Genomic DNA, 26,004 nt, shown 5'->3' with positions numbered 1-26,004 from the left:
AGGGGGCGTGCCGGACTGCATTGTTCGTGACATTGTAGTCCGAGCAATGATTAGGACCTTCTGCTTAAATGAACATAGCAAATAAACATTAGATTGGACCTTGCAAGACAGGCATCCCTGAATTCCCTGTGTTAGGCCCCCTTCACATGTCCGTGAAAATCATGCACGTGTTTCACGGACGTGTCAAAGGTGCGTGTTCCCCTCCGTGTGCCGTGTTTATGGCACTACGTGTGTTCTCCGTACACAATAACACACAGAGAATGGAAAGCCCCGCCTTACCTGATTCTTCTGGAGCTGTCTGTGGTGCTGAATGACAGTGTCCGGCACAGACCACGCCCCGCTGACGCTGCTTCCGGCCCCCAGTGAAGATGATGCGGTGTTCAATTTCACTGGGGGACTGATGTAGGTGACAGCCGCAGCAGAGACTGCAGGACTCGTGGAGGTGAGTGTGTGTTTTTTTTAATTTTAAAATGACACGTGTGTTTCTCCGGCGCGTGTCACGTGGGCCCGCATGCACACAACTTCCGTGTGGTACGTGTGCGGGCCGTGTGACACCCGTGCTGCCGGAGAAACATGCATCCAGTCAGTGTGAGCATTGTTAGGGTATGTTGAAGCATCTTTTTAAGTGGACTTTAAAGTGACGTATACGGCTACATTAAATTATATTGTAAAGTTTGTTTTATGATTGAACACAGCAAATATCATCAATACTAATAGTCTGTTTTGTCACCTTCAAACTGTGGTTGCCTTTTGATGAACCTTTAGGTAGCAGTATCGTCAGCCACTGGGCTAATTTAAGGATCCACTGGCTCTGTGGCAATCCAGTCTGTCCCTGCAGTTATCTCAAGTGTGTGCCAAGAGGATAAAAGAATGAAAAAACCTGTTCCATAGCTTTAAAGGGGTTGTCCCTTGTCAGAAAATCTTCATACCCAACTGCAGTTGTTTATAAAATAACAATCTGTTCATTACTCACTGCCTTCAGTTCCAGCGCTGAGTCTCTGGCCGTGACCCTGGTGTCCAGTATTGGTTCCGGTGTTGACGTCACTTCCACAGCGCTGCAGCTAATCATTGAGCTCAATAGTTCTAGACACATTTTAGAGCAGCTGAGCTCATCGATTGGCTATCGTGATGTGAACGTGATGTCGGTGGCAGAGTCCGCACTGGACACCAGGAGCAGGAGCAAAGGCTCAGCACTGGACCTGGGGATGGTGAGTAAAAATCAGTTTGTTATTTTATAATAAAGTGCAGCTGAAGACAAACATTTTTTGAAATGGGACAACCCCTTCAAAGGAAATCTGTTGCTAGGTTTTTGCTGTGTAATCTGAGGACAGAATGAGGTACTGCCTGAGACAGATTTCAGGGATGTATACCTTTTTAGGGTGTGTGCTGTTTCCATACAATAAGTATTTTATCACCAGAAAATTATCAACGCCTGGACTACAGAGCATGTGAGCCCTTGTCTAACCATGCCCCCTTCTCTAATAAGCAGCTCACTGTCAATAGACAATGTACACAGAAAGCTGTGGGTATCTTTCTGAGCTCTGCAATACCTAAGAACTCTTATTGTGTCACAGCTGCTGCACCCAGTAAACTATGTGCTACATCACTGGAATCAGGGTCTCTTTACCTACACCATGCTGCTCTCAGATGATGTAGTCATCTATGTGTGTGCATATATATATATATATATATATATATATATATATATACAGTATATATATATATATATATATATATATATATATATATATACACTACACATATAGTCATGACCAAAAGTGTTAGCACCCTTGAAGTTGTTCCAGAAAATGAAGAATTTCCCTCAGAAAATGAATACACACCCTTCAGTGCCGCTCACCACAATACTCCCTTTGCAGTGCCCCTCTCCATAATATATCCTGTACAATGCCTCTCTCCATAATATACCCTCTACACCACCATCCTCCATAATATCTCTCTACCATACTACCCCTATGTATATCCCTCACACACACAGCCCCTCTGTATAATATCCTCCCACACACACTGCCCCTCTATATAATATCCCCCCACACACTGCCCATCTGTATAATATCTCTCACACACTCACTGCCTCTCTGTATAATATCCCCCCCACACTTCCACTCTGTTAATATATCCGTCCACCCACACTGCCCCTCTGTATAATATCTCCCCATACACACACTGACCCTCTGTATAATATCCTCCACACACACAATGCGCCTCACAAAACTTTGTTAAGAAAGTAGTAGTGGACACCACAGGGTAATACATATAAATAAAGGGAGGGGTGCTAACAAAAATTATGCAAAAAAAAAAGCTGCATAGTAAAAAATGTGGACACCCAGCTATTTACAGTCAGGGCCAGAAATATTTGGACAGTGACACAAGTTTTGTTATTTTAGCTGTTTACAAAAACATGTTCAGAAATACAATTATATATATAATATGGGCTGAAAGTGCACACTCCCAGCTGCAATATGAGAGTTTTCACATCCAAATCGGAGAAAGGGTTTAGGAATCATAGCTCTGTAATGCATAGCCTCCTCTTTTTCAAGGGACCAAAAGTAATTGGACAAGGGACTCTAAGGGCTGCAATTAACTCTGAAGGCGTCTCCCTCGTTAACCTGTAATCAATGAAGTAGTTAAAAGGTCTGGGGTTGATTACAGGTGTGTGGTTTTCCATTTGGAAGTTGTTGCTATGACCAGACAACATGCGGTCTAAGGAACTCTCAATTGAGGTGAAGCAGAACATCCTGAGGCTGAAAAAAAAGAAAAAATCCATCAGAGAGATAGCAGACATGCTTGGAGTAGCAAAATCAACAGTCGGGTACATTCTGAGAAAAAAGGAATTGACTGGTGAGCTTGGGAACTGAAAAAGGCCTGGGCGTCCACGGATGACAACAGTGGTGGATGATCGCCGCATACTTTCTTTGGTGAAGAAGAACCCGTTCACAACATCAACTGAAGTCCAGAACACTCTCAGTGAAGTAGGTGTATCTGTCTCTAAGTCAACAGTAAAGAGAAGACTCCATGAAAGTAAATACAAAGGGTTCACATCTAGATGCAAACCATTCAACAATTCCAAAAATAGACAGGCCAGAGTTAAATTTGCTGAAAAACACCTCATGAAGCCAGCTCAGTTCTGGAAAAGTATTCTATGGACAGATGAGACAAAGATCAACCTGTACCAGAATGATGGGAAGAAAAAAGTTTGGAGAAGAAAGGGAACGGCACATGATCCAAGGCACACCACATCCTCTGTAAAACATGGTGGAGGCAACGTGATGGCATGGGCATGCATGGCTTTCAATGGCACTGGGTCACTTGTGTTTATTGATGACATAACAGCAGACAAGAGTAGCCGGATGAATTCTGAAGTGTACCGGGATATACTTTCACCCCAGATTCAGCCAAATGCCGCAAAGTTGATCGGACGGCGCTTCATAGTACAGATGGACAATGACCCCAAGCATACAGCCAAAGCTACCTAGGAGTTCATGAGTGCAAAAAAGTGGAACATTCTGCAATGGCCAAGTCAATCACCAGATCTTAACCCAATTGAGCATGCATTTCACTTGCTCAAATCCAGACTTAAGACGGAAAGACCCACAAACAAGCAAGACCTGAAGGCTGCGGCTGTAAAGGCCTGGAAAAGCATTAAGAAGGAGGAAACCCAGCGTTTGGTGATGTCCATGGGTTCCAGACTTAAGGCAGTGATTGCCTCCAAAGGATTCGCAACAAAATATTGAAAATAAAAATATTTTGTTTGGGTTTGGTTTATTTGTCCAATTACTTTTGACCTCCTAAAATGTGGAGTGTTTGTAAAGAAATGTGACAATTCCTACAATTTCTATCAGATATTTTTGTTCAAACCTTCAAATTAAACGTTACAATCTGCACTTGAATTCTGTTGTAGAGGTTTCATTTCAAATCCAATGTGGTGGCATGCAGAGCCCAACTCGCGAAAATTGTGTCACTGTCCAAATATTTCTGGACCTAACTGTATATATAAATATTGCTTCTATTGATATAAAACATATAGGCTGACAAAAACAAAGGTTAAAAACATGACAGACGAGAAAAAAAATGTATGAAATAGGGAGATGGATATAATAATCCTGTGCTTATCCGCAATGAAATATCAGGGCACTGATGCACAATAAGTATATAAACAAGGCAGTGTCCGCAGATTAATATAATCTCAAAACACACAAAACCTGGCTGTAGAGCCTCATCTTAAAGGTAATGTAGCAGTAAGTCAATAGGTCTATGAAGCCAGAACTCTATATCAAAGAAGAGGGGAGGTTGGATGGTGATATAAGGAAAATAAGCAGGTGGGTAGGTGCACCTAAACGTTTGGCCCGGCCATGATGCACCCAGCGCCTGTTCTTGGTTTGAACAGTCATTCTGTGAGGACAGAGTTCCTTTAATAGCACTTGGAGACATGACAGGTCCCCTTTAAGCTTTTAGACCACAGATCACATATGGATATTTAAGGCTATGTTCACATGGAGTTTTTCCACAATGGATTTAAAAAGCTAAAAAAAAAAAAGAATAAAAAATGTAAAGTGAGCCATGTGGTTTATCAAAGACTATAAAGAAGATGCATTTTATATTCTCATATGAGAGGCTCTGATGCACAACCGGCTGTGATTAATAATGTACGATACACTGACATATGCAGTAAGTGATACGCTATCAAAAACATATTTAAACTATAAATTGACTGCGAGATACAAATCTTGTAGTAAATGTGCAATTTCTTTGCTTGAATTGCACTTGAATTTGCCAATTTTTAGCAGATTTGGCCATCTGCCCACTCCCTGAACTAACATCTGTGAAACAGATGAAATAACCATGGTTCAATAGAGCCAGCAGTTGGTTAGGCAGTCAGGGATTTTTTTTTTCATATTCTTAAATCACGTTGGACCTTTAATACAGGAAGCAATAATTATTCCTCCTACAGATTATCAGCAGCACCATTTGGAGACAAGGGATAAATCATCATTACTGGGTCTGCACAAGGCGATAAATAGGGTCTTGTCAGGTGGAGGTGGTCCATAATGGTGTAAGGGCTGCCAACTTAAAGGGTATATCCATAATGAATAAAAAAGAGGCTCATGGGAGAGAATGCAAGAAAATAATGAAAGAAGGATAACTAACCCGTTATTCACATCTTCTAAAGGCCCCGTCACACACAGAGATAAATCTTTGGCAGATCTGTGGTTGCAGTGAAATCATGGACATATTGTTCCATTTGTACACAGCCACAAACCTGGCACTGATTGTCCACAATTTCACTGCAACCACAGATCTACCACAGATCTACCACAGATCTACCACAGATCTACCACAGATCTACCACAGATCTACCACAGATCTGCCACAGATCTGCCACAGATCTGCCACAGATCTACCACAGATCTGCCACAGATCTGCCACAGATCTGCCACAGATCTGCCACAGATCTGCCACAGATCTGCCACAGATCTGCCACAGATTTATCTCTGTGTATGACAGGGCCTTTAGATGGATAAATTGGCAAATTACTTGTAAAACCAAGCAACTTTGTTTGTGTTTTCCACAGATCTTTACTTTTTATTGTTTATTGTTCTTGCCAAGGTGACCGGCCACTGCTTATGTCTTGGAATGGTGATTGAACATGCAAAGTGTTTACAAGCTCTTTGTAAAGCTTGCAACCACTGCACAAATAATTGAAGTGCATTGTTAGCTCGTGATCAAGGCTTCCGATGCCACAAAGGTAAGGGTGCCTCATGTAGCAGCATCAGAGGGCCACAGATTTGAGGGCAGCAGTGTGACAATGATCCTGGCCTAAAATGTCAATCAAGCAGGACTACCCTTTCCCCAGCAAACATGAAGTCAGGAGGTGGAGCGCTTCTGGGAAGGAGACAGACCCTGTAAATCCGCCGCTGCTCCAGTTCTCACTCATTTTTATTTACTTGAACTGATGATGTCATTGGAACACAAATGACCGCTGCAGCCAATCTCTAGTCTAAGCCAATCTTCCAGAAATCACAGGGATATCCCCATTGACAAGTCTGCACAAAATTGTGCAGATTTTGGCGTTATTATGTCTGAAGATTTACATCTGTATATACTGTAAAAGGTGGTCATGTCCCTACACTATTTTATGCTATATGTCGTCTACTTGTACTGCAAAAGGTGTCTTTTATTGTTTATACTAAACATATTGTATTTGGTTGGTGCTGATTGATATATGTTTGTGTTAATATGTAAATGCTGCTAGCAGAGTGAAGGTTCCCGATGTAGCAGAGTTGGGGGCCGTTCACCAGCAGATGCCACCTAGCGGGTGGGTTGGAGCAGCTGTAGATTATATATCGATAGGACAGGGTTAAGTCAAGGTCGAAGAGGACTGAGAGGTGTTAAGAGGGTTAGCGGGACATCCTTTGAGGGGTGCTAGTTCTGGAAAGGGTTTGAGTAAGAAAAGATGTGACCACAGTGTCAGGGCCAGTCAGGGAACCCAGACGTAAGCTAGAGAGCTTCGGAGGCTACAGCTCACCCCAGACGGGCTCAGAGAGTAATGCGACTAGAGAGCCGTTGGGGCCTAGAAGAGAAGAGGGGAAACAGAGACACAGACCCGGCAGCCTAAGGACGAGTTCCAAGGTAGCGCGGTACATGTCGAGACAGAGTACCCCAGAAATAGTAGAAATGTAGCACCCCTGACTATATCAGGGTGCTACAGGGAACTGCATCCTGTTCCCCAGGGTGCAGGACCCAACCCCCATGGTTCCAGTTTCCCAATAACTGGTGTCACAACATCAGGACTACAAATCCTAACTTCACATCAGACCTGTCAGACACACCAGCGGGATCAGGCAGACTAGTGGGAGGGAGGAAGTCAGTTTAGTGAGAGCCCTCAAAGAGTGAGGAGCTGGGAGTAGTAGCTCCCGGGGAGCGAGTCCAAGGTTGGGTCGCAGACAGTAGTCCGGGACCACAGGAGTCAGGGACCGGTAACAGTGACATTGGAAAAGTGTGTGATGGACATAGTCATGGAGGACTGTCGGCATCAGCAAGCCCAATAGGCGGACCGGTACCGAGCACGACGGGGTACAGGACCCTAGGTCAGGAATTGATTCAACGTCCTGATAATTAACCTGGGAGGGAGAGTATCTTCATGAACTTCCCTAAGAGCTCAGAGATTGAAAGCATCAGCACAACGCGGGGGATAGGGTTCTCCATATAAAGCAACCCACTGAAATCCCAAGTGCCAGCCATCAAGAGCACAGCTACACTACACATAGGTAGCGGGGCCCTAACAGCTTCAAGCCAAGGGGCCACAACAGACAACAAAAATTGTGCATGGAGGCAGGGTCCGGATTACCAAGTGACACCGGTGGGAGTGGATACCTGGATGGGCTCCCCGCAGTGGCAGCAGTACACAGAGACTTTGATTTACCACAGTGCATGCCTCACTCTATAATCCTCATCCAGCACCACGATTACCGCAGTGAATACCCTGACCCCTGCACCGTCCTCCCAAGCAATCCACCAAAACCCTAGAGTCTGGGGCTTTTCCTAGCTGCGGAGGGACTGACACCTTGCTGCCCCACACTATCTGCCTTGGTACTCCCTCCAGCAGCGGCGGTACTCTCATTACCGCAACCCGCAAGTGGCGTCACGAACTTCTCCCCTGTAAATACCCCTTTCCAAGGATCGGAGTGTTAGCCGAGCCCAGGTCCGGACCCCTCGAGCCACGACCACCCCAGATCCGAGCACCCGGTCTACGCCGGGGCGGCACAGAGACAGAACCAGGCAAAGAGAAGTTTGGTTGCCAAGTGAACTCTGGTGTTGTGTGGGTTACTATTTTGTCTACAACGAGGACGAGCAGCGGGTTGATGAACATCAGCCTGAAGAAACCAATAAGTGTCATGCACCCCAACCGAAGTCACACCTGTACATGGAGTCTTCTTGGCGAAGAAGCATGGAGCCCGTATGGCTGGCAGATCGAAGTGCGCCTGCACAGGACCCCAGTGTTGGCTTGTGTGGATGACGTAGGACGCGTCATGCACACAGACTTCAGAAGAAGGAGGACAAAGATAGCCGAAAGAGGAGTCGCTGGACCAGAGAACGGAGACACCCATCTGAACAGTCTGCACTGCACCGCCCCTTAGGTGAGAATTCTAAAGTGATTTTTACGTTCTACACAACGGCCGGGGCACTTATATACAGTATTCTAGAATGCTGTATATAAGAGCCTACTGGGGGTGGCCAAAGCTTATAGTCGTCAAATCTGGTGACAGGTTACCTTTAAATCCCTTAGGCCACATTTTTGTGTGATTTTTCTGTGTGTTTCCAGACTTTTTTATGAGACGGCACACAGATTCTTAGAGTTTCATAGATCCATTCACATATCTGTGAAAACCACAGATCCGAGAATGAGATCTGCGAGACTCGAAGCATGTGCTGTTCTGATCCGATTATGAGGACTAGGACATACTCCATGGGTCTGCGCCTATGCGTTGTCTGAGAAAAAAAGTCAGGCAGCACACCAGCACTGCACATGGATGTGTGACGCCCTGGCCTATCAGGTCGTCACAGAGTATTGTGCAATCTGCCCTTCTGCATGATATCCACCTCCTCTTTGGTTACGGTTCTCTGACCTTTGGTGTTGCTAAATACAAGCTAATCAAAACCCTAGGAACACTCTGCACCACACCCACAAGACACACCAGTGGACAGCCTGAAGGGAATAGGCTTGGCCACTTGGAGGGTTGGTTAAGGGGAGGTTAGGAGTGTCAGGAGACAGTGAGTTAAGCAGTGACTCTCAAGAGGACAGGTCAGGAGCTGGGCTCCTTCAAACTACTAGGTGGCAGACGTTGGTCTGGGCCTGGTAGGAGCTGGACCCCGGTCGCAGGGGATCTTGACAAGGGACACGGACTGTCAAGGAGGACAGCCAGCGGCCTTGTGCCATCACCGGGCAGTGGCCAGGGCACTACGGGGTACGTGGACCCTAGGCCAGGATGTAGCTTCAGGCATCCTGGTAATTTACCCGACGAGGACAGAGCCTTCAAGATCCGTTCTGCACCTGCTCCAAAATCGGGGTACTAACACAACGAGGGGGATAGGACTTTCCCACTCCATAGTCCAGAAAATCCCAAGCGTGACCCCTGAGAGCAAGCTCACCCAGTTAGCCATACTGGTGAGCGGGACCCGTTTAGTTCCATGCTAAAAGGGACCAACTACAGATAAGAGGTGCCAAGGTTAAGGTCACAGGCTAACAAGCAACACCAATGGGCACGGGATCCAGGCGTGCTCCCTCCCTGCTACAGTGACATCAAGAACTTTGGTTTACCACGGTTGTCAGCGTCAGCATTATTGGACTGAGTACGCAATTAACCCTTACCGGCCCGACGGCACCTCCCCGACACCATCACCGAGTCCCGGGGCATCCCCCCTACCCATGGAGGGGTTAAATACCTGGCTGCCCACTCCATCGCCACCGGGTACTCCCAGCTGCAGCGGTGATACTTCACCCTTACCACACACCACGGGTGGCGTCACGAACTTTAATCAAATATCCCCCCTTTTATTTGAGTGGCCGCGCGACCCCCACCCCCAGGTCCGGAGACCCCTCGAGCCATCGCGATCTGGATCCGAGCAGCCCCGGCTGCTGACGCGGGGGCGGCACAGATGCAGGAATGTAGCTTTATTATGTATTATCTTTTGTGTCCATTAGTATCTATTGTACTCACTATGTAAAGCGCAGTCCTTAATTATATGGTTTTCCCTTTTATTATGTATTACACTGTCCCTTATTAGCATCCTCTCTAGATATAAAGAAAAAGAGGACATGGAGTAATAGCACCAAAACCTCCAAAATAGAATACATAAACAAGTATGCATTTTTATTGAACAATTATATATACATAAAAGAACAATATAACAGGAATGAGGGAAGAAATAGACTTGTGGAGGCCAGCAGAAAATGATATACAAGTGTCCATATATGTGGACGTCATCACCCATAAAACGGTGGTGGTAGCTGTTTGAAAACAGAGGCAGGAGGCTGTAAACTACAAATATGTGCAGAACAGCGGAGACACAGATAACTGGTCACATATAAATATCCCAGCTGGGCTTAAGTAGACCCATATTTGGCAGAGGTGTCTGACCACAGCGCATCCCCCCCTCTCTGTGCTGTGGTCAGGTGGTTAGACACCTCTGCCAAATATCCAGGTACATATCTGTTCACTAACTATGGGTTTACTTTCCATCTAATGCAATAGGGTGTCTGTGTTACCTTTGGCTCTGGCTGTATATTTTTCACACAGATTTGGAGACACAGGGTCTACTTAACCCCAGCTGTGATATTTATATGTGACCACTTATCTGTGTCTCCTTTGTTCTGCACATATTTGTAGTTTACAGCCTCCTGCCTCTGTTTTCCCACAGCTACCACCTTTTCAGTGTGGATGTTGTCCACATATACAGACACTTGTATATCATTTTCTGCTGGCCTCCACAAGTCTATTTCTTCCCTCAATCATGTTACATTGTGGGACGGCTAGGGGAGACAGTGGTAGTTGTGTGTGCATGGTTTGCCACGCCGCAGCGCAGCCGCTCAGTAACCCCTTGCCTCCTGGTCGCCGCTCCACTGCAGGGATGCTTTCGCCACAGTCCATATGTAGCGCCCTGGAAAACCAGGGATAAGCACATTTAAGCCCCCACACCAACACCAGTCCCCAAAGGGTTACATCAGCCAACCTGAAACCCTAGTCACCCCCCCTCAGGGCAAGACAGGCACACCAGTGGGCGGGACCAGGCGGTTAGGAAACGCCCACCTAGGGGTCTAGACAGCCGGGGGCGCGAAATGCAGTTCAGTTCAGTCTGTTGGTAGAGTTCAGGTTGGAGAGGAGTGTGGGCTGGAGCTAGGTGTAGCTCCAGCAGAGAAAGTCCAAGTTGTACGGTGCCAGGGTCGGAGCCCTGGTACCTTGGCTAGGAGGCAGACGGTAGCCATAGTCTGCAGGAGACGGGAAGATGGCTGCGGCGATCCAGAGTTGACCGGGACAGGGTTGGAGCCCACCGGTGCAGTCACGGGAGAACCGACCGGAAACCGTACGCACAGGGGGTACTCGGACCCTGAAGCCGGGACCGAAACCAGCGGCCCAGCTAACTCACCGATTGAGGGAAAGATTATAGGTCCTGTCCCAACATAAGTCCCGAAAAGTAGACAAACACCCACAGAGAGGAAAGGACCACCGCCAGGGCCTGTAGATCCCACGGGTCAGAGTCAGACGGGCACGGCTCCCAAAAAAAAGAACCGGAAGCGGGCTCCTGCGTTACACACCAGGCAGTCCAATCTACACAAACAGTGCAGAGGAGAAAGACTTGACTACCAAACGCGGGTGTGGGACCAGATACACCTGTCTGCGACAGTCGGCCACCATCACTTTGGTTTACCACAGGACTTGTGTGCTTTCTTCCACCGTGAGTAACACCCTCGGCCTGGCCGGGTGCGCCGGCCCCTGCATTCCCAATCCTCAGCACAAAGACACTGGGCCCCGGGGCATCCATCCCTACCCACAGAGGGGTTAACATCCAGCTGCCATCACATCTCCCCGGGTCTCCCATAACTGCAGCGGTGGTGCCATACCTCACCACACACCGTGGGTGGCGTCACAGACAACCTACAACCAACCCTGTACAAAAACGTCCCCCTTTTTATTCGGAGGGACCGTGCGACCACCGGGTCCGGAGGACCACTCGAGACGTACCGTAAGTCCGGATCCGAGCAGCGGTGGCTACTGACGTGGGGGCAGCACACATACGTTCTCTGAGTCAATAAAGCGGACACCATTATGTTCCCTTCAAAAAAACGATCTTTATTGAACTTCAATACAGAAATGATTTCCATTCGCATAACATGAGCACTGCTTCTGGTCCCGACATGGTTCCCTCCAGACTCCTCTTCAACATTTAACTTATTGGCCGACCGCTTTCCTGGCACCTGGGCTCTATTGGACACCACTAGGCTCCTCATTCTCCCGTCTGACGTCACTCTGCACGAACCAATTCAAATAGTCATTAAGCCTATACGTCTCACCCACAGGGATTAGCTTGCGCTTTGGAAGGGCTACATGCGACAGCACTCTTCCATTCATGCTTTTGGCCAGGACCTACCCTTCTCTGTTCAGGGCCCACTGACCTTCAATCTCGCAGGGGATTTCTTTGGGTTTTGTTATCCAGGAAAGAACGGATGCCACCCCGATTGACAAAACTAAACCTCGCTTCTGGGGACGCAGTTCTGACAGTCCTCTAAAGAACAGGACATTGCATGTCCGGGATCAAAGGGCTGACACTTAAGAGCTTGAATTAATCGAATATTATGGCCTCTTGTCTCTATCTCCTCCTGGGGACTCTCCTACCCTCCTTCTATATCCAGTCCTATACAAACCCTATCCTCCTCCTTTCTCTTACTTAAACCTTAATCTACCTACCCAGGTGTCAGGGCAGCCGTCACAGACCCACATTGCCACCTGGTGGTCATTTACAACATAAAAATTATATTTATTACAGCAGATAAACCTTCTGTGTGCTGTCTACTTCTGAAGGGGGGATGGCATAGCCTTAACCCCCCTACATATTGTTCTTTTATGTACGTATAGTTGTTCAGTAAAAATGTATACTTTTTTTTTATCTATTCTATTTTCTCCTTTTCTTTATGTCATCTATGAGTAGTTTTTCACCTTAATTAAGGGTCACCATGTTGTGAACCCTTTGAGTCCTCCTAATTAGTATGGCTTTATAGATTACATTAACTCCTCTATAGTTATGTATGGCACTGTCCCTTATTATATAGTGTCCTCTCTTGTTATGTATAGCACCGTCTCTTATATAGCGTATTCTTGATATTCTTGATATTTCTGTTATTCACAGCTCCCACTCTGTTACTTAATCCTCTCTTGTTAGATATAAAATGACTGCGGATAGAGCAGCATCTGACCAGATGACCAGTCCATCAGCTTCTCTGTTAGAAAATAAGCCTTACCATGTTCAATGAGCAGTCATGTCATTTTATAAAAACAGGGCACTATAAATAGCAAAAATAACAAGAGAATCAAATATTTCAGGCCTCTTTCACGTGTCAGTAAAAAACACACACATTTACGATGTTAACGATGCATATGTCCCACTGTGCGCCGTGATTTTGGCACACGTGTGATCTCCGTGTGCTATCCATGATACTACATGGAGATCAGGGATTCTTATACTCACCTGTCCCCGGGGCTGCTATCCGTGGTGCTCAAGTATCCTGCAGTGCTGTGTCCGGCCTCTTCTGTTACTTCCGGGTCAACTGTGCAGTGAATATGCATGAACATAATTAGCCGGCCTGGAAGCAGGAGACAGCAGCGGCTGAAGACAGCGTTGCTGGAGAAGTGAGTTTAAAAAGCTTTTAATTTTAAATATATGTGTTTTCTCCAGTACGTATCACAGACATCAAACTACTGTGTGGTCTGTGTGACGTCATTGATGCCAGAGAAAAATGGACCTTTCTCCTTACGGAACACACGGACAAATGTGTCTGCCCCACGGAAACACTGACCGTGAGTGAGAAATAACTGATGTGTGCGCAGACTTATTGATTTTAATCAGTCTGCGTATGTCCGTGATTCTGGTACTTATAAAAACTGCACCATACGTACCAGAATCACTGATGTGTGAAGGAGGCCTAAGGCACGGTGCTGAACATAACAAAAGAGAGTATTATGTAATATACATGTATATTCATATATATCTGCAGCTTTGTCGCCATAAAAGAAAGTGGGCCCAGGCACAATTTCTTGTACAGGACCCCAAGCTGTCAGTGTCTGCCTCTGCTCCAGCTTTGATGTCCCGTTCCATTTAACTGCTGCAGCCTGTCATTGTCAGCAGCTGTTACATGAGACATCATTGCATAAGGCCAGGTTGAGCAAAAACCAGAAGAGTAACAGGCAAGAGAAACATGAAAACACGACGGAAGCCAAGTACAGTGATTTTTTTTTTTCATTTTTTTTCATTTTCAATTTTGAAAAGTGTTCTTATTTTTTAAAAAAAAAAAAACAACAAATTTTATTGAATTTTCTTACTTTAGTTGGGTTACAGAAAGAAGAAAAAGGGGGATCCGGGAATCCAGAAAGCACATATTAAAACATTGATGGTGTAATACAAATATAGTTATTTCGTCATTAAGATTTACTTCTTCCTCCTCATCATTCTCAAACTCTTCAAGTTATCAACTCCCACCGGCCTCCTCATTTCCCCAGCTCCTCCTCACTACGGTAACAACCGGAACAACTAAAGCATCTTAAACAGAACCCCTCCTCCCTCCCGTGCGACACGGCCTATACCCAACTATCTTATTATATTAATTTGCCTAGGAACCCTAACAAATCCTGCTTTAAATACCATTCTGTGAACATTAATGGGGATACTAATTGTTTTATCTCTTTTTTGCCGAGCACACTGTTATTATAAACACTCTCCATTTTCCAAAAAAGTTTGCCGTCATCTTGTTTTTACTTCTCTCAATCACCAATTTCTCCAAATTGAGGGTCTTTTTCATTTGACTTATTAGTCCTCGTTTCGAGGTGTTTCCCTTACCAGCCACTTCTTAAGTATTGCCCTTTTGCTCAGCATTGCTATGTAATGAAACAGAGACGGCAACCTCCCCCCCCCCTCCTCCTCCTCCTCCTGGTATTGATAATGAAATAGCCAAGTTAATTGTTCCAACTCCACTCTCATCTTCCAAAATGCTCTTACCACTCCCTGGACTTGCTTCCAAAATCTCTGGACCACCACACATTGCTAAAGCCCATGAAAAAGATCTGATTTTTGTGCGTTCCATTTCGGACAGGTCAGTAATTTATCTGGTTGTCTTGCATTTGGGACATTAAAACCATAAATTGCTCTGTGTATGAGCCTAAACTGGGTATCTCCAACTCTCGTTGACTATATTTTTCCTCAGCATCATCCAGCCTTTCAATATTTTCTCCTCCCCCTCATGCTTGTCTCCCCCACCCTTCTAGAATTGGTCCTGGTATATTAGGAACTAACATCCCTCTTAGATCCCCATGAAGACTCAGTATGTTTATTTCATTTATATCTCTCATTACAATCGCATCCATCTGGTTGGCCCAGTATTCTTTGTTAATGTTTTGTAGTTTCTGCATAATCCCTCGCTTGATCTGTTGATACTGGATAGTTTGGAATGGGCGCAATCTATACTTCTCCTTCAGCTCTACACATGTCAACCATCTCCTCTCTGTACTGTGCATCAGGTTCTTAAGAGTTCTTATCCCTTTCTCTCTCCACTCCCTAAAAAGTTTCTGTTCCCTTCCCTGCAGAAAGTCCCGATAAGCCCAAATGTTAAGAAATTATGAAACATTCCAAGACAACCCGAATTTTTTCCTTACAGCCTTCCACGTCATCACCGTATCGTGTCCCTGCAAATCAGTGAGTGTTTTATGTTCGACGGTAAATTCGGAATCGACATGTGTAAAATTGAGCTCAAGGCGCAGGGTTTGCAGAAGTCTGCCTCCAAAGCACAGTCGGAATATCAATTTGTCTGTCTTATCCAGTCAACCACATGTCTCAAAATACAGGCCAGATTACAGCCTCTAATGTTTGGTAGTCTAATCCCTCCCTTATGTAGACCCAGGGATATGGGGTACTCGGTTCCGGGTAGTGTACGTCCTGGGGATGTCACGATGGTGGCCATTACCCGGTTCCGTGCCCTGAGCCCTTTTTGTAATGGGGATATTTACAGGGGATTTGGGAATAAAGTTATTCACGATGCCACTTGCGGTGTTGCGGCTAAGTATAGGGAGCCGCCGCTGCAGAATGTCTCTACTGGGGCTGATGGTATGAGCAGCTAGTATGGTAGTCCCTCCGCAAGTAGGGTATTGCCCCAGCGGGTCTGTGGAGCAGTGGACGTCGGAAGAAGGAGTCCAGACAGGTATTCAGTGCAACAGGTTTACTCACTTTTCGGGTGTTAACTGGTTGCCTGAGGACGGCTGGTTTCGCCTCTTGGTCCCCTTCATTCCAGTGCCAGTCTGGTTCTCTGGTACCTTCTTCCCCTGCACCTGTCTCTGGTAAGTGGGTCCCCGTGGTATGGAACACTGGGGATCCCGGTCTGTGGTTTGTCCACCTCTGTCCGCCTGACGGTAGCGTGAACCCTGTGGGGTTGGAGTCTCTGGTCCTGTCCCCGGTTCTCCCTTTGCTACTGAGTCTTTGGATTCTTTAGGGTCAGCAAGGTCCTTGATGGTCCCCTTTGCTGTGCAGGTGTTAACAGGTCGGCTTGAAGCTCTTTCCTGTCCTAGGGTCCTGTACCCCGTCGGTGCGTAGTTCCGGGAGTACTCCACCATTCTCCACCGGCAACGACCTCTCCTGGGTACCAGGTCACCGTCAACCTGAGTCAGGACGTTGCTCAGTCATATCTTCCACCTTCACTGTCTGACACTTTCTGACTACTCTCCACAGTCTGCCCCTCCCACCTGGTCAACTAGTGGACTGGATTGGCTCCGCCTCTAGGTGGCCATCCATTGGTCCCACTTTAGCTAAGTACCATTGTATGGGGGATTGTTGGGGAAAACTGGGATTACCTGGGTTTTTGTTGTTAACGGCACTGGGGTTCTGGGTCCCTAAGGGGATAGGCCCTGTATCCTGCATCAACTTTTTAGCACTTATCCTCGGTCTATTCCCCTTCCACAGAAAGCGAGAGAATGCTCTTGTCAATCTCTTAACATCTGTATGTCTAAACAGCAGTGTTATAGTCTATAGTGGGCAAAGAAGTTTAGAAACGCTTATCATATTTATTAAATGGTTCCTTCCCAGAAGTGTCAGCGGTAGGTTAGCCCATCCCCGAAGTTCACATTCTATTTTCTCAATTAGTGGGGAGTAATTTAGTGAGTAAATGGTCTTAGTGTCCCTCCCAACCTACACCCCTAGATATTTGATTGTTGTTCTCACTATTGGGATGTCACATAATTTGTCCCTGTCCCCCCTCAGGAGCTCTACTCTCCCCAACCCTAGAAAAATAATTTTGCATTTAGTTTTATTTAACCTAAACCCCACCAGCCTCCCAAAAGTCTCAATTTGCTGAAGAACTCTCCTCGGTTGCATTTGGGGTTTGTTCATGAACAGGATACTGTCATCGGCGAACAACGCGGAGCTCAGCATCCTCCCCCAACCTTGAAAGTGTTCTTTTTTAAGAAGAAATTATAAATTCTACATCAGAGGTCAATTTCCTTGTGGATTCTGCTTATTGTTTTTTTTTCCAACATTTGAGTGAGATTTGGTCACTTCCAATCCAGTTTGCTGCTAAAGAAACAAAATGTACAGTTTATATACCCAGTATGAACATCCCCTCAAGGATCTCTGTTCTACTAGTGATGTCATATTTTGTTCTTGAGACTGTAAGTAACACCTAATTCCATAGGGGGAAAAAAAATGAACTTTGTGATTGATGACTATGATCACCACATAGAAAAAATGAAATAACTGGTTCCTGGTGAACCATCACCAAAACCAAAAAAGCAATTATCTCTGTGTTCCCCATGACCAATGAACTCAATACCGTGAATGTCACTACTACCACAACCATTCTCATATTGGGCATTTACATTTTGGTGCAAATTCTATGAATCGTACAGAATTGATATTATAACTCAATATAGTCCAAGCTATAACTCCACTCTTGTACATCAGATAGAAAATAACCTTCCTGTCCGTGTCGTAAGGCATGTTAGCAGGTGTGAGGCTACTGAATACAATTCTTTCTAGATGGGAAATGGAATAGCACAGCTGTCAGCTCCAGAGACTGTGACACTGAATTTGAGCAAAGAAGTCTGGATCGATTCCTTAGTTAGCTTCTAGTGACCTTGGTTGAGTCACTTAATTTTTCAACACAGGGAATATAAGACTGGAAACACTAAAAGAATGAGGCTCTTGTTTTCATGGCTACAAACTATGGCAGTTTATAAAATAATGACTAGTACTTTATTTGTTAATTAAAGTGCGACTGTCCCAATGGTAGATCCCTTTAAAAGAATTTTGCATATAAACATGGGCCCATGCAGTATAATTTTAGGTGCATGTATAAGGAGGTGGTCGAATCCCCATACTGTTACGCCATTTTCCAGACTGTAAAAGATGTGTTTTATACTAAATATATTGTAAGTGTTGTTCAGTATTAAAATGTATATAATAACATGTATGGCTGTTAGCAAACTGTGGGCCCTGATGTTACAAAACTAGGACCGTGTAGTGGCTGGCGGCATCAAGCGGTTGGTTAGATGTTAGATAAGATAGAGTTGAGCTAAACCGGGGAGGAGTGAAATGTGGCATGTGGGTTGGCTAGTGTTGCAGTCGTCTTGAGGTGGCAGTTCTAAATGGGGTTACAGTAAAGGGTGCTTTACACGCTGCGGCATCGCTAACGATGTATCGTCGGGGTCACGGTGTTTGTGACGCACATCTGGCGTCGTTAGCGACATCGCAACATGTGACAGATAGGAGCAACGATCGCAAAAATTTCAAAAATCTTTGATCGTTGACACGTCGCTCCTTTTCATAATATCGTTGGTGGTGCTTGCTGCTGCTGGTTGTTCGTCGTTCCTGCGGCATCACACATCACTGTGTGTGACACCACAGGAGCAACGAACATCTCCTTACCTGCGTCCACCGGCAATGAGGAAGGAAGGAGGTGGGCGGCATGTTTCCGCCACTCATCTCCTCCCCTCCTGTGCTATTGTTCGGCAGCAATAGCGACATCGCTGAACAGGTATGTGCGTGTGACGGTGCCGTAGCGATATTGTTCGCTACGGCAGCGAACACCACATGTCGCACAAATGACGGGGTCGGGTGCTATCGCTCGCGACATCACTAGCAATCTGGAGCCTATGGCTCACCCCACAAGGCTCAGGGAAATCATACAACTAGACAGCCATTGGGACCCAGAAGTGGACAACGGTGAAAGGAAGAGGGAGAATGGAGACATAGGCCTGGCAGCTTGATGATGAGATCCAAGTTAGGGGGATAGGTCGAGAGAGAGTACCCTACAATAATGAAAACAGCAGAACTATGAGAAGTGAGGCCATATCTGTCATAGCGGTGTGAAGAATAAACTGTACAAGTTTGGTTTGCCCAAGAGAACTCTGGTGTTGCTCGCTTTACTACTTTGTTTACGACAGTGGACACCGGCCTGAAGAAACAATAAGTGTCACACACCCAGCCCGAAGTAATACTTTCACACAGGGGTTCCTTGGCAAAGAAGCGCGCAGCTCGTGTGGCCTGGTGTCCATGCATTCCTTCACATGCACTAAACAGTGGATTAAATATGTTACTGATGGTCCAATCAGCTGTGATTTGAGTGCAGTCCACTGATTTCCAAATATCACTGTGACGCAACAAGCGTGGCGAGCGCATTTCGACCAACCAAGGTCTGACGCACAATGAAAAACACATCTAAAAACACCACAGACAAGGGGGGAACACCGGGGACACAATAACAATGGTGGGCCTTGGGACTAGTGAGAGGGTAGTTGGGCACCACCTAACCTGACCTGTAGATGTCCCTACTCTCCTAGCCAGTCCCTATACAGTCTCCACAAATGTTGCCGAGCAGCTACAAAAACCCTATAGATGCCCTCACAAGTGAGAGTTGGGTGAGGTACACTATATCCACTGCTGCACTAAAAAGACAAGAGGGTAGGAGAAACAAACGGGATAAATAACGAAAATGAAGAGGATACAACTTCAGGAGAATCCCCAGCAGCTCCTTCCACCACGGGGGCTTTCATACAAATGGCTTGGTATAGCCAGCAAAGTAGAGTCCCAGAGAGAGATAAGGGGTTCAAGCTGCCACTAGTCTCCAGAAAACAGGGAGATGACCCACATACTTGAAAAAGTGCGGGCCATTCATTTCGCTCTGCAAATTGCAGCCTGCTTTGCTTTTTTCTCATGCTGAATCAGCAAGAGAAAAACATGCTAATCTGCACTGCCCCATGGAATAACATTTGCCCCTGGTTATCCAATAAAACCTGCGATAGCACTCATCCGAGTTATATGGTGGTGGTTGCAAGCCCCTAATTGTATACTCAGGATACAATGAAATACTAAGGGCTCATTCCGAGTCTATTTTTCTAGTTTTACCCGTGTTTTTCATAGATAAAACCCGTGCCTAGTAAAGTCTTTGAGCTGTTTACATGTCTGACTTTTTTTGTGGACCATGTGAAAAGTTGTGGATAAAGGTGTCTGATCAAACTCAGCAATGTGAGTCTATGGACCTGTGAAAAAAATCAAACAGCACCTGGATGCTAGATAGGAATAGGTAGAGAAACTTGTCTTATTCTCATCAAAGAAAAACTGATGAAACTGGGACCAAACTCTGATGATACAAATGAAAATGTGATAAAACTGCACAAAATCACCAATAAAACTAGGACCGTCTGAAGGAACCTTTGCTAACAGTGAATATTTATTTTCCTATTCTATGTTGGAACCTCGGAACCAATCCTGCCCCATTTTTCCAATGCACAAAGGTGCTCAGATTCTAGCAGCACCCCTACTGGATGCAGTTGGTCACCCTAGTTTAGTCTTGGTAGGCCCCTATTTTGTCTTCCATTTCTCCAGCTTAATGTATAATGATTTGCTGCTTGTTCATACTAATAACAGTTTTATAGATAGGGATGAGCGGACCCATGGAAGTTTTGGTTTGCCAAATATGAAATATGTGAAATATGTCTTTGTTGTTATCTCTGCAAAACAATTTGTGGCTGGAAGAAGTTGTAATGACGATCTGGGCAACATGGAAAAGATAGTAAAAGTGGGCGACTCCATAAGAAAGCACGTCAGCTGTAAGTCACTATTTATAACTGTACTGTAATTTCTTGTATGTTCTGCAGGACTGGCATCCAAGACAATATGGTAATCATATGGCAGTAATATCAGTGTTGTTATTTGTGCAGATATTTTATTTTCAGTAACAGCATGGTCATCTGCTGACATTCCCCTGTACCCATATTAGGGTCCGCTACTGTACATGTAATCAAGGTTACCTGGTTAGGGGCCCACTCCAATGTATTTCACCCCCTGAGGAGCTGAACCCCTAGCTATGCCTCTGATATCACCCCAAAAACTCCACATCAGCAGTGAAGTTTGGAGGTGGGAACATCATGGTGTGGGGCTGTTTTTCAGCATACGGCACTGGCAAACTTCATATAACTGAAGAAAGGATGAATAAAGAAATGTACCGAGATGCTCTGGATAGAAATCTGCTGCTATCTACTACTAGGATGATGATGATGAAATGAGGGTGGACATTTCAGCAAGACAATGATCCCAACCACACAGCCAAGGAAACTCTCAATTGATTTCAGAGAAAGAAAATAAAGCTTCTAGAATGGCAGAGCCCTGTTGGCTCAAAATTCAGAGAAGGAGCCCACGGGACCTTCAGGATTTGAAGAGTGTTTGTGTGAAAGAATGGTCCAAAATCACACCTCAGCAATGCATGAGACAAATTTCTCCATAGAGGAGGCATCTTGAAGCTGTCATCATCAATGAAGGATTTTGTACGAAGTCTGAAATAAATTTCAGTTAAGCGGGCTTTACACGCTACAATATATCTAACGAGATGTCAGCAGGGTCACGTCGTAAGTGCCGCACATCCGTCCTCGTTAGTGATATCGTAGCGTGTGACAGCGGTGAACAAGCAGAAATATTCACCTTCTCATTCATCGTTGACACGTCGCTCATTTTCTAAAAATGTTGTTCATTGTTCCCGAGGCAGCACACATCGCTCCGTGTGACACCCCGGGAACGATGAACTGCAGCTTACCTGCGGCCGCCGGCAATGCTGAAGGAAGGAGGTGGGCGGGATGGTTATGTCCCACTCATCTCCGCCCCTCCGCTTCTATTGGCTGGCCGCTGTGTGACGTCGCTGTGACGCCGAACGTTCCTCCCCCTTCAGGAAGTGAATGTTCGCCGCCCACAGCGAGGTCGTTTGGAAGGTAAGTATGTGTGACGGGGGTTACAACATTGTGCGACACGGGCAAGAAATTGCCCATGCCGCACAAACAATGGGGGCGGGTGCGATCGAAAATGCGATCGCACGAGAAATCAACACATGTAAAGCAGCCTTAAGGCTATGTGCCCACGGGGACAGTGTCCTGCGGTTATATCCGCAGGACATTCCGCAGGTGCTCCCAGAAATCCGCAGCACAACTTCTGTCTGTTTCCATGCTGCGGATGTATTGCAGAATGTCCTGCGGATATGGTGCGGGCATTCTGCATTGAGGATACAGTACCATGGCTTCGGCACTGCATCCTCAATGCAGAACAAGTGCTGAGTGATTGGGGCGTTCATATTACTTACCTCCATCATGCAGCACCTCGCTTTCCGGCGGCCGGGTCACTCTGTCAGCGTCTGGTGCACTGTGCTGGAGAAGGCGGGCGGGCCTGCACTAGCTCCGGCTGTCACATGACCGGAGCTCGTGCAGGCCCCGCCCACCTCTTCCTTCCTGTACCTGGATTGACCGCGCTCCTGTGCACAGGACGGAGAAAGTGACATCGTTGTCTTCTATCAAGGCAGGTAAGTATATGGGACCCTGCGGAGAAGTCCGCAGGAATAATTCCCATGCTGCTGATTTTTCCGCAGGGAAATCCGCATTATTTCCGCTGCGGAAAAAAACGCAGCGTGGGCACAGCAGTTCCCAAATGCCATAGAAATGGCTGGGGAGTAGCTGTGCTGCAGATTGTTGAAAAATCCGCGGAATTTCCGCGAAAAATCTGCGGCAAATTCCGCGCATTTTCCGCAGTGTGGGCACATAGCCTTAGTGTAGTCAATACTTTTTACCCATGTCATTTCTCATTATTAGACATCTCTAAATTTATGGACACCTATGGTTTGATTTCTTTACCTGTGTGGTTTGGATGGGTTGTTACCGAAATCTGGTGAGAAATTCATTTCAATAGCACCTTTAGAAATATATTTACTTAAAAAATTGGTGACGTGTTCAATACTTATTACACACGCTATATGCTGCTGTCATTCTGTGCTAGATAGAAGAGAAGAATATATACACCTGCTACATAGCTTTGTGTTAATTCTCCTATTATGTGATGTGAGGCGCATAACACCCACAAATATTACCTCTCCTGGCCATATCTGACAGCCGAGTCTGTAGAATAAATTTATAATCCTAAACCTTCAATAGTACAAACCCATGAATTATATAGTAATAATAGGCAATGAAACGTCCATATACACTGCTGCATACATAAGGACACATGGCAGGTGTTCACGTCTGGAAGTGATTTCATGCTAATAATTGATGGGCTACTTCTAGAGGATTGCTGCATAATTTTTCAATCAATATGTAGATCATAGCCATTCAAACATCAGCATCCAGAAGCAAATATTAGTGTATAACTGACTTGATAGATACATTAAACTGGTATAAAACTTGAATTTTCACTGAAACAATGTTTTTATTGTTTTAAAGCAGAACTGTCACCAGATTTAATCATACAAACTGTACACGTTATAAAATACAGTGGGTGCGGAAAGTATTCAGAACCCTTTACATTTTTCACTCTTTGTTTCATTCCAGCCATTTGGTAAATTCAAAATAATTCATTTTTTCTCATTAATGTACACTCTGCACCCCATCTTAACAGAAAAAAACAGAAATGTAGTAAATTTTGCAAGTTTATTAAACAAAAAGAAAAAACTGAAATATCACATGGTCAGGAGTATTCAGCCCCTTTGCTCAGTATTGAGTAGAAGCACCCTTTTGAGTTAGTGCAGCCATGAGTCTTCTTGGTAAAGATGCAACAAGTTTTTCACACCTGGATTTTGGGATCCTCTGCCATTCTTCCTTGTAGATCCTCTCCAGTTCCGTCAGGTTGGATGGTGAACGTTGGTGGACGCCATTTTCAGGTCTCTCCAGAGATGTTCAATTGGGTTTAGGTCAGGGCTGTGGCTGGGCCAGTCAAGAATGGTCACAGATTTGTTCTGAAGCCACTTCTTTGTTATTTTAGCTGTGTGCTTAGGGTCATTGTCTTGTTGGAAGGTGAACCTTCAGCCAAGTCTGAGGTCCAGATTACTCTGGAAGAGGTTTTCTTTTAGGATATCTCTACTTGGCCGCGTTCATCTTTTCTTCAAATGCAACCAGTTGTCCTGTCCCTGCAGCTGAAAAACACCCCCATAGCATGATGCTGCCACCACCATGTTTCACTGTTGGGATTGTATTGGGCAGGTGATGAGCAGTGCCTGGTTTTCTCCACACATACCGCTTCGAATTATCACCAAAAAGTTCCATCTTCATCTCATCAGACCAGAGAATCTTATTTCTCATAGTCTGGGAGTCCTTCATGTGTTTTTTTTGCAAACTCTATGCGGGCTTTCATATGTCTTATACTAAGGAGAGGTTTCCATCGGGCCACTCTGCCATAAAAGCCCAACTGGTGGAGGCTGTAGTGATAGTTGACTTTGTGTACCTTTCTCCCCTCTCCCCACTGCATCTCTGGAGCTCAGCCACAGTGATCTTGGGGTTTTGCTTTCCCTTTCTCAACAAGGCTCTTCTCCCACGATTGCTCAGTTTGGCTGGACGACCAGGTCTAGGAAGAATTCTGGTGTTCCCAAACTTCTTCCACTTAAGGATTATGGAGACCATTGTGCTCTTACGAACCTTGAGTACTGCAGAAATTCTTTTGCAACCTTGGCCAGATCTGTGTCTTGCCACAATTCTGTCTCTGAGCTCCTTGGGCAGTTCCTTTGACCTCATGATTCTCATTTGGTCTGACATGCACTGTGAGTAGTGAGGTCTTATATAGACAGGTGTACGCCTTTCCAAATCAAGTCCTATCAGTTTAATTAAACACAGCAGGACTCCAATGAAGGAGTAGAACCATCTCAAGGAGGATCACAAGGAAATGGAAAGCATGTGACTTAAATATGAGTGTCTGAGCAAAGGGTCTGAATACTTATGACCATGTGACCATGTGATATTTCCGTTTTTGTTGTTTAATAAATTTGCAAAAAGTTCTACATTTCTGTTTTTTTCTGACAAGATGGGAGATGGGGGACGGAGGATGGGGTGCGGAGTGTCCATTAATAAGAAAAAAGATGAACTTTTTTGAATTTACCAAATTTCTGCAATGAAACAAAGAGTGAAAAATTTAAAGGGATCTGAATACTTTCCGTACTCACTGTAGATATCTTAGATCTGATGGGGTAGGTGTAGTTACTGTAGTTACTCTGAGAATTCATGTTAGAATAGCTGTATAACACTGATACAGTACTAGAATAAGCCGGAGCTGGACTCATAAAATGCTTATTTTAAAATCAGGCAGGAAAACCTAAAAGATAATAAAGACACTCTGACAAGAATTTTCCAAATAAGTAGACCAGCCTCATCAGGTCAAAGAGATCTATGTAATAATGTATGAAATTTGCATTTTATCATTCAAGACCTGCTCTTGTAAAACTGTGTCGTACTAATGCTGGTTTCTCACATCTGTGTTTTTTTAACTCGATAGGTTCATAGGTGCCTTTTAGGCTATTGAATTCGGGTCAGAAGACTCATGGCCGTACTTGGACCACAAACTATGCATATGTGAATCTGTCATGGCTCAACTCTGGAGCTCGATCTAGTGACCTCTGGGTGTGTGGTGAGTTTCTCTTTCTGTTGAACCACAGTCTGTTTCGTCTCTGTCCATGTGTCCATGTATATAAGAGCCAGGCCGCTGTGAGAACATAAAAAACATTTTATAATACTTACCTAACGGTCGCGCTGTGAACCTTATGGGCATCTCCGTTCTCCGGACCCGGGGCCGCCTCTTTTGGCCATCTTCGTCCTCCTAGCCGCACTTCATGACGGGTCCGACGTCATCCACACTCGCCAGCATTCAGGTCCTGAGCAGGGCAGATCAAAGTATTGTAGTGCGCCTGCGCAGGATCGGCGAGTGTGTATGACGTAGACG

General features: G+C 45.4%; 1 protein-coding gene across 1 annotated transcript in view; it reads right to left on the bottom strand.

Moving 5' to 3' along the window:
* MYO3B (myosin IIIB) overlaps positions 1-26,004 on the bottom strand; it is a 544,035-nt gene that overhangs the window by 356,797 nt on the left and 161,234 nt on the right. The gene's annotated exons all lie outside the window — the stretch shown is intronic.

This window comes from Anomaloglossus baeobatrachus, chromosome 7 (genome assembly GCF_048569485.1).
Source record: "Anomaloglossus baeobatrachus isolate aAnoBae1 chromosome 7, aAnoBae1.hap1, whole genome shotgun sequence".
Lineage (NCBI taxonomy): Eukaryota > Metazoa > Chordata > Amphibia > Anura > Aromobatidae > Anomaloglossus > Anomaloglossus baeobatrachus.
Note: the sequence above shows the minus strand (reverse complement) of the source record. Positions and strands in the feature narration are given on the sequence as shown.